Source organism: Lactuca sativa, chromosome 9, assembly GCF_002870075.4.
Source record: "Lactuca sativa cultivar Salinas chromosome 9, Lsat_Salinas_v11, whole genome shotgun sequence".
Lineage (NCBI taxonomy): Eukaryota > Viridiplantae > Streptophyta > Magnoliopsida > Asterales > Asteraceae > Lactuca > Lactuca sativa.
In genome coordinates, this window is record NC_056631.2 from 59046101 (window position 1) to 59054429 (window position 8329).

At 30.5% G+C, this 8329-nt stretch overlaps 1 long non-coding RNA gene across 1 annotated transcript; it reads right to left on the minus strand.

The window, feature by feature from the left end:
- Positions 1-7428: 7428 nt before the first annotated feature.
- On the minus strand, positions 7429-8035 carry LOC111914747 (uncharacterized). The gene is made up of 2 exons (XR_002857937.1): positions 7968-8035; positions 7429-7694 (listed from the first exon to the last, which is right to left on the minus strand). It is a non-coding gene; the product is annotated as an uncharacterized LOC111914747 (long non-coding RNA).
- Between the last annotated feature and the right edge of the window lie 294 nt (positions 8036-8329).

Here is an 8329-nt window from a genome sequence, read left to right on the forward strand (position 1 = left end):
TCATGTTACGTAAACATCAATATATTACTCTATGGATCAATGGATGAAACGACACAAAATAAGGTGTTTGAATTAGTTACTTAGGGCTTTTAAAATTACCAAACAAAAGTTAGGTTGAAACCTAACTATTGCATTCGACAAAATAAATAATTAATTATAGTTACCGATTTAAATATGTTAAGATGTATGAAAAAAAATGTCAAACTAATATAGGGAAGAATTAGAATGGGTTGGAGGTCGAGAGCGAGATAGAGAGACGAAAGAGAAGCGAGATGCTAGACTCAGACCCAATGGATGTGACTATGTAATGATATACATTTATATATATTCAAAATATTCGGTGGTAAGTTGATAATCTATTTACTTTGTATTTATTACATAAATAAGATGTTATATCTACAACATATGGTTTGCATTTTTAAATCCTTTTAAATATAAGCTAGATCATTATAATGAAAAAAAAATTGTACGATCAATATTTTCTCATACTTTCCTTTGCAAACGAAAGAGGCATCGGCTTGAGTGGACTTTCTTTCAAGATCGTAGGCAAGAAAAAGGCCTATTGCCATTAATCTTCACTTTGTACATTTATATAAAAAATTGAAATCAATTCTTATATTTAAGAGGCACAACATATCTAATCTAAGGGCTAATATAGTAATTTGTTAGAATACACATGAGCTTTTCCGTTAACAATGCTTGAAGTGGTTTTCGTATTCAAAGTTTTTTTTTTTTTTTTTTGTATCAATTAAAAGTTTAAGCTTATACTTCCGAACGAAACTTTTTCTTTTATTCGTATTTCTTCTTAAAACAATAAAACCTAAAATCTAAAGGCTCCTAAAAACTTTTAAAAGTTTGTGGAACACGTCTGGTTGCCTTTCGTGGATTAAACAAAACCATAGTTAGATGTTATATTGTCGACATCCGATGATATGAAATGAACTTTTTCATAAGATATATATATTTTTTTTAAAATATATTGCATTGAACTTGACTTGTGGAGGTTAAACAAATTGTTTTATTTTTTTGAAATATGTTGCATTGAAATTTGTGGATTTCAATAATTGACTAATAAAATTGTATAAAAAATACAACTAATGGAGTTCTTATGGATGTCCTAACACATTAATTGGATCCGAACCATTATAACTGCAAAAATACTATGCCTATCTCTATATATGTATTTTCTTGTGATTTTGACCAAAAACCAAGACCTGAACATATATAGTCTAACATCTACTAGATCTGCATTTTACCTTCACTTTTACATTTTGCTTCCAAAAAATGAATAGAAACCTCAAACTATCGATGTTTGTTATGCCAAAACTATTGTGCTTCAATGTTGTGATTTCTTACTTGTTTTTTATAACTCCTTTTTAAGAATTTTACAAAAAAAATGTTATTAATCTTGATTGTGTATAGTAAGTCTACACAAAATGCATTATCTCAATATATGCTGATATATCAGGTTCGATAAACTTCTGTCTAACCACGGATAGTTGCATGGTATACTAAAAACTCCAAACTTTATTGATATACACGAAACTAAGTCACATACGTAACTGGTGTACATTGTATTAGTATTATAAGTATTTTTATATATAGAGCATATGTTTAAGCACAATGCTTCAAACACCTATAACGACGATGCATACCATTACATTTTCCGCTAATAAATCCTTTCTTTTTGCAGGAGCTATCACACTGCCCATCATTCACACAACTAAATGCATGCTCCGTTGTTTCACATATCTTTTCTTGTGTTGAAGTCACCAAAATCTCATATTCAACAAAACAATCCATCATATCAAGCAAGAAAAATATAATTTTACATGTTTGCATCTCAACTAGCAGGCATAGTTTCTACAATATATCCACTTTGAAATCCAAAATCATCATTAGTCATCTAAGATACATAATTAATAAAAAAAAAACAAAACATGAAGTATCGACGTGTATAAGAAAAATATTCATATTTGAACATGATACAAAAAGAATATAAAAGCACTAACATTATATCAACAAAAATGTAAAGTATAAATAAAGTAAAATGTCTGTAGTTAAGACAACAATTGGATGGCACGATACAAAATAAGGTATTTGAAATTGTTACTTGAGGATTTTAAAATTACTAAACAAAAGTTAGGTTAAAACCTAACTATTGCATTTGACAATATAACCAATTAATTACAATTACCGAATCAAATATAATAATATTTATCACAAAAATGCCAAAGTAATATTGGGATTTCAAAATTATGAAACAAGAATTAAATTAAAGTTTGAAGTGCGTACTTGATTTATAATGGGTTGGAGGTCTAGAGCAAGATAGAGAGATGGACTGCACCACCAGATTACGTTTCGTTCGAGAATGGAGAGTAAAGTGAATTGCTATTTGTCGTTGCGTTGAAGTTGACTAGCTGAGAGAGCCAACAAATGGGCTATATTTATTTCCAGTTTCATTTACTCCTTAACCCAATGTGCCCCAACAACTCGAATGAATCTCTTAGAACCTGTGAGGGCGCCTTTTATTAAAAGAAAACGTTTTTTTTCATATCGTTTTAGGATTTTTTTTTTTTTTTTTTTTTTAGTAAAGAGCAAATTTGGTCTTTGTGGTATACCAAAAAGTGTAGTTTTGTTGGAATATCAGACCCTTTATATTCACTTCACTGCAACAACAATCACTAAAATATATCTCTGTTATGTTATGTGAGAAAAGAAAAAGAAGAAGAATTTGTTATCGACTCAAATCTGCTGCTAATATTATTCAGAAAATAAAAGGCTTTTATAGCCTACTACATACCCTAACGAAACCTAAACAAATTAAACTCAACTAAATGAGAACAAGCCCACGTTTTTCCCCTTTTCCAACTCCTAATACTTGGTCCACATGACCCATTCAATTGAAGACCCAAAGTATTTATTTTACTAAATAACAAAGACTAACATACTAATTAAATAATTAAACCTGTCAAAGATTAAATAAAACCCAACAAGTTTGAGTCTTTTTTTTTTTTTTTTTTTTAATTTTTATTTTTAAAATCACATGGCCAGTCCAAAGTTGGATAATATATATTGGAGAAAGAAAAGGACTAAATGTGAACAAAAAAGAACCTTTCTTACCACCTCCACCACCACCACCACCACCACCTCTATCTCTGCCTCTACCATCGCCACGACCTCTGTAACCGCCACCACCACTACATCTACCACTACCTCCACCACCACCACCACCACCACCTCTACCTTCACCTTCATCACCACCAGCACAGCCACCTCCACCACTACTGCCTCTGTCACCACCACCAACATCACCTACATCACTACAACCAACGTTGGTGGAAGAGGTTGAGGTGGCAGTGATAGAGATGGTGGTGGTGGGTGGAGGTGGAGGTCAAGATAGTGGTGGCAGTGACAAATGTGAAGCTGGTGGTGGTGGATAAAGCGGTGGTAGCGGTGGTGGTGGTGGCGATGATCGAGGTGGTGGCGACAGAGGTGGTAAGGGTGGCGGTGGTGATGGAGGAGGTGGTTAGTCATTTTCTGTTTGTACACTATATACCATCCAACTTGTTAAAACTGTTCACGTATTACCCTTTTACCTGCAATAGTAGGTCGCAAGGGTAATATGTGAACAAGTTCAACAAGTTAGATGGTATATAATGTAAGAAAAATGAAAAACAAAATGTACTAAATATAAACAAAATCAATAACACGATTTCATAGTTCCTTTTTACTGTAAAAACGTAACATTTTTTTTAAAGTTAAAGAATTTGATAAAGTCCAAATCCAAAGGATGTGAAATTGACATTATAAAATTGAAGGGTGGTAACTGTAGAAAAATCAAATTATATATATTACGGGAGTAAACACAAAAGTTTAAAAACGAAGAAGATGAAAGTGACATTTTTTAAATTTCAAACTTTGAGGGGTAAATGTTATATTTTAAAAGTAGAGGGGAGAAAAGTATAATTTTACAAAGTAGAGGAATAGAAAATGTTGGTGTATATAAAAAGTCAAATTATATATATTACGGGATAAACATAAAGTTTAAAGAATAAAATGGGTGAAAAAGATATTATAAAAGTTTTAAATATAAAAGGGTAAAATTGATATTTTATAAAGTATAAGGATGAAAATGTTATTTCGAAAAGTAAAAGGTAAAAACTAAAGTAAAATATATTAAAGAAAAAAAAATTGAACAGTGAAAAAGTTAAAAGGGTTGAAAACCAAAATACCGACTTTGGTTTTCAGTATAGATATAATTATATGTATAAATTAAAATAAATAAATAATAAACCTTACACATGGTTTAGATGGCTCTAAAAACCAACAACCTAGTGAAATTCAAGTTCTTTAATAGCAACTCCTGTTTTTTGAACTATTCGATTCTTATTTTTTAAACCAAAACAAATCCGAAATCCAAATTAATAACTCGGTTTTGTTGAAAAGCCAATTCAAAAATCCGAATATCTGAACCAAATAGTGTAATCTAAATACTCAATTGGATAGTTCGTTTTTATCCAAATAATAAACAACCTTACATGTAATAGGTGCATGTTTTTCTATAAAATCATGAATTTGGGTTCAATTTATAGCTGTTCAATCTTGCTTCGATTAGAGTTTTTATTTTTATTTTTAAATTTACCATATAATCGTCACAAAATAATCGGATATATGATAAGCATTTTAAACCATTTATACATATGAATGTAAACTTGCTTGCTTTATGTGTTTCGTACATATTTATACGATAAGCAGTGAGAATATAAAGTACTTTCTGTAACAGTCGGATGACTAGCTATTACTTTGTTCCGGCACATAATGCTTTGTTCATTTTATTGAACAAAACTCCAATTTGACACTTTTTTTTAATGGATGACTCATCCAAACACTTCGTTTATATGTCGTACTTGTGTGAACATCAAAATCCTGATTGACTATGTTCGGCGATGCCTTTTCTACTTAGCTCAAAATGAGGTATAATAAATCGGATAATGAACCGAAGGAGGCATCGATTTATTTATATTTGGTTTCGTTTTTGTAACATAAGGTTTGCAGTTTGCTCTTCATCTTCTGCAAGGTAAAATCAATCAAATTTTATATTTATCATGCTTAGATTGCTCGATTTCATGTTTTTTTGGGGGTTCTCAAATATGCATTGTTTCCTAAAGGTTGAGTTAAAGATAATTAAAAATAATTTGAGGTGAGGTCCCCTATTTTCAACAATATGTTGAAGTTTATTGAAAGTTTTGTTGATGTGGACACTGATGCTACCTTTGTTTATCAATCTAACTCTTTAGGTTCATGCTTCTCTAATATGTTTTGAATAAGGTGGACAGAGTCTATGTTACTCTCTAGAAACCACGAGCCACGAGCCACCAATCTGTTTAAGTGATGGTAAGTAGATAGCTTTATTTTTTTTTTCATAATTTCCAACAAAATGCTCATGTATTATGATCGGAAAATATCAGAAAAGGTAATCATTGGAGGGAGCTTTAACATTTAGTATTGAAAAGCTTTTTAAAACAAAAAAATCAGCTCACATACTTATATATTTAAATTGATTTGTAACTGTTGCAAGGAGAGACTAAGGTAGTGTTTGTTTTTTGTCTGCAGATTTGCATGGCATCTTCTGTCTGCACCGCGCAGACCACACGCAGACATTAGCCTATGCAGACTGTTTGTTTTTTTTGTAGACTGCAGATTTAAAAATGTTTGTGCGCCCTTTTCTTGGCGCAGATGTGGACCAGAGTCTTCTAACATCTTCAGATATCTTCTAGCCTAAAAAAACATATATATATCTTAATTTTTTTTAAGTTTTTTTTTTAATTTATATTTTCTAACTTTATTAATGATAAACAATTTGAAAAAAAAATTACAAAACTTCAAAAAAAATAAAAAACGTTCGACGATACAAATATGATATTTTTGACAAATTTATAAATAAAAATTTATTACAGTAATAGTCGTTGAAGTTGTTTATATAAATATGAAAAAAAAATAATAATATATTCTTATATTTTTTTTGCCAAATTTTGTAAAATATTATTTAATACAGTATCGTTAGTTTCTCGAGAAAATATTTATGGTACGTTTTTAATGGATTTAATTGAAAAATCGAAGTTTATTTCCATCCATTTATGTATCAAACTCTTTGATCACTAATTATAATGTTTAGTTATAATTTTGCAACCAAAGTTGTTGGTTTTTATCAAATATGTACGTTAATTAATACCATTTTTATTTTTATTTTTTATACAATAATACATAAAAGTTAATATAGATTTGTTAATTATTTATAACAAAGTCATAAAAAATATTAAAAAAATCACTTTGAAGTTTAAAAAATCAGTTTATTTAGATTTCAGTTTATTTTAGTAGTCCGCAGATGTTAAAAAACAAATAGTCTTCTTTTTTCAGACTGCAGACGTTTGGTCCACCTCTTCTACTGCAGAGGTCTACAGATGTGGTCTGCAGACTGCAGACATTTTGCCTCAGAAAAAACAAAAAGCAACTAATAACTTTTATAAGTTAGGGTCTGTGTGAAAGGAAATTTGCGCAATGTTTTTGTAACAGATGGTGCTCCGCTACTTTTTTTTTAAGTAAAAAAAAAGTTACATTTTTCGTTCTTGAGTTTAGCTGATTTTCTCGGTATTCATCCCTATGGTCTGTTAAAAGTTACGTATTCAGTCTAGATGTTACATTTTTTGCATGGTTGGTACCTAAAACTTAGTTCCATTGAAATAACTATTTTGCCTCCATTTCTTTTCTTCATTTCAAACTCTAAAAAAGGTGTAAACTACTGTCATCTTATTTTTTAAATAGGTATGAAGGACATATTTTTTGCAAATGTGTTGATTTAGTAGGGGACTACAAACAACTGATTCCGCCGTTTTTTCAATTCAAATGTTAATTATCATATGCTCAAAACAATAATTGTGACATTGTGATTTTTACATCAACTCTTTTCATTTAATCATAGTTAATATAAGAAATAGCAATGCACTTCCAAATGTTGTTTATACATCTTAAAACAAAAATTAATTCCATAGTGTGTTCAGTCAATCGATTGCGACACTCGAATATTCATCGTAGACACCGACGCCGTCATAAAACTGAATAATGAGCCAAAACGCACATGTGACGATGAAGAAATCAGAACGTAACGAACGGACCCAAATGATACATGTCTTGAACTGGATTTCGGATCATCATATTTGAGAGTATCTTACCTACTATGTTACGAAAAATTAATAAAAATTCAACTTGTCGTATCAAGTTCGTAATATCAGTATCCATTTTATAATAATAACTTCTATTATTTGTTTTTTAAAATCCAACTTTTTAACAAGTTCGCATTTATGTTCACTTTGTCAAGATATAAATTCATTATGTGTCGATACATGTTGATTTAGGTTGCATATCAAGTTTTGTAAAGGGCTACAAACGCCAAACTTTATTGATATTTATTTAGGCGAAAGTCGCGTGACAGTGTACATAGCGTAAGTAGTTTTAGAGAACATATGTTCAGCACTGCTTGTAACATGTACAACGACGACGTATTCCATCACATTTGCCTTGAGCAAAACCTTGCTTTTCGCACGAGCTATTACAAGTCGTGTCAGTCGCACAACTCAATGCATGGCTCGTCGTTTGACACATCTTCGCTTCTGTCACACTCATCATAGTCTCATCTGCAACAGAAAAAGTTCATAATTAGTCACGCATTAATTCACCTTAAATCACATTAATTAATTTCATCATCTTCGTTCAACCTAATGCTAATTTCATTCTGAAAACTCAAAACCTTCATTAATAATCTCAAATAACCTAAGTACATAATTAATAAAAATGAAATAAAAAGCGATAGAATGAATATGTACATATATCCAATTACAACAGAATATAAAAACACAATGACAATTAATGAAACAAGGTAAAACTGGAGACAATTGTAAACTACATACCGGTAGCAAAGAGAGCAACTAGCAAAATGAACACAAACAAGCTCTTCCCCATTTTCAAATTTGATTACAAGTGTAAAGAAATCACAAAACCTTTATATAGCATACTGGCCGCTTCCTGTCGTGGTACACGTGTGCTTAAATGCCTCATGTTCTGACACGTAATCATCCACCTATACTCTTTGCCACTCACCACAAGTATGGACAATCCTTCTACGTTTTCAAATTAAATGTTTTGCAAATGTTTATTACCAATGTAAAAGTCTTATTATAATCATGTTGGTATGTTATTGATGTACTCCTATATCATGTTGAATTATTAATATGAATTTTTAATTAATGAATATTTTGATGTTATTCATTAA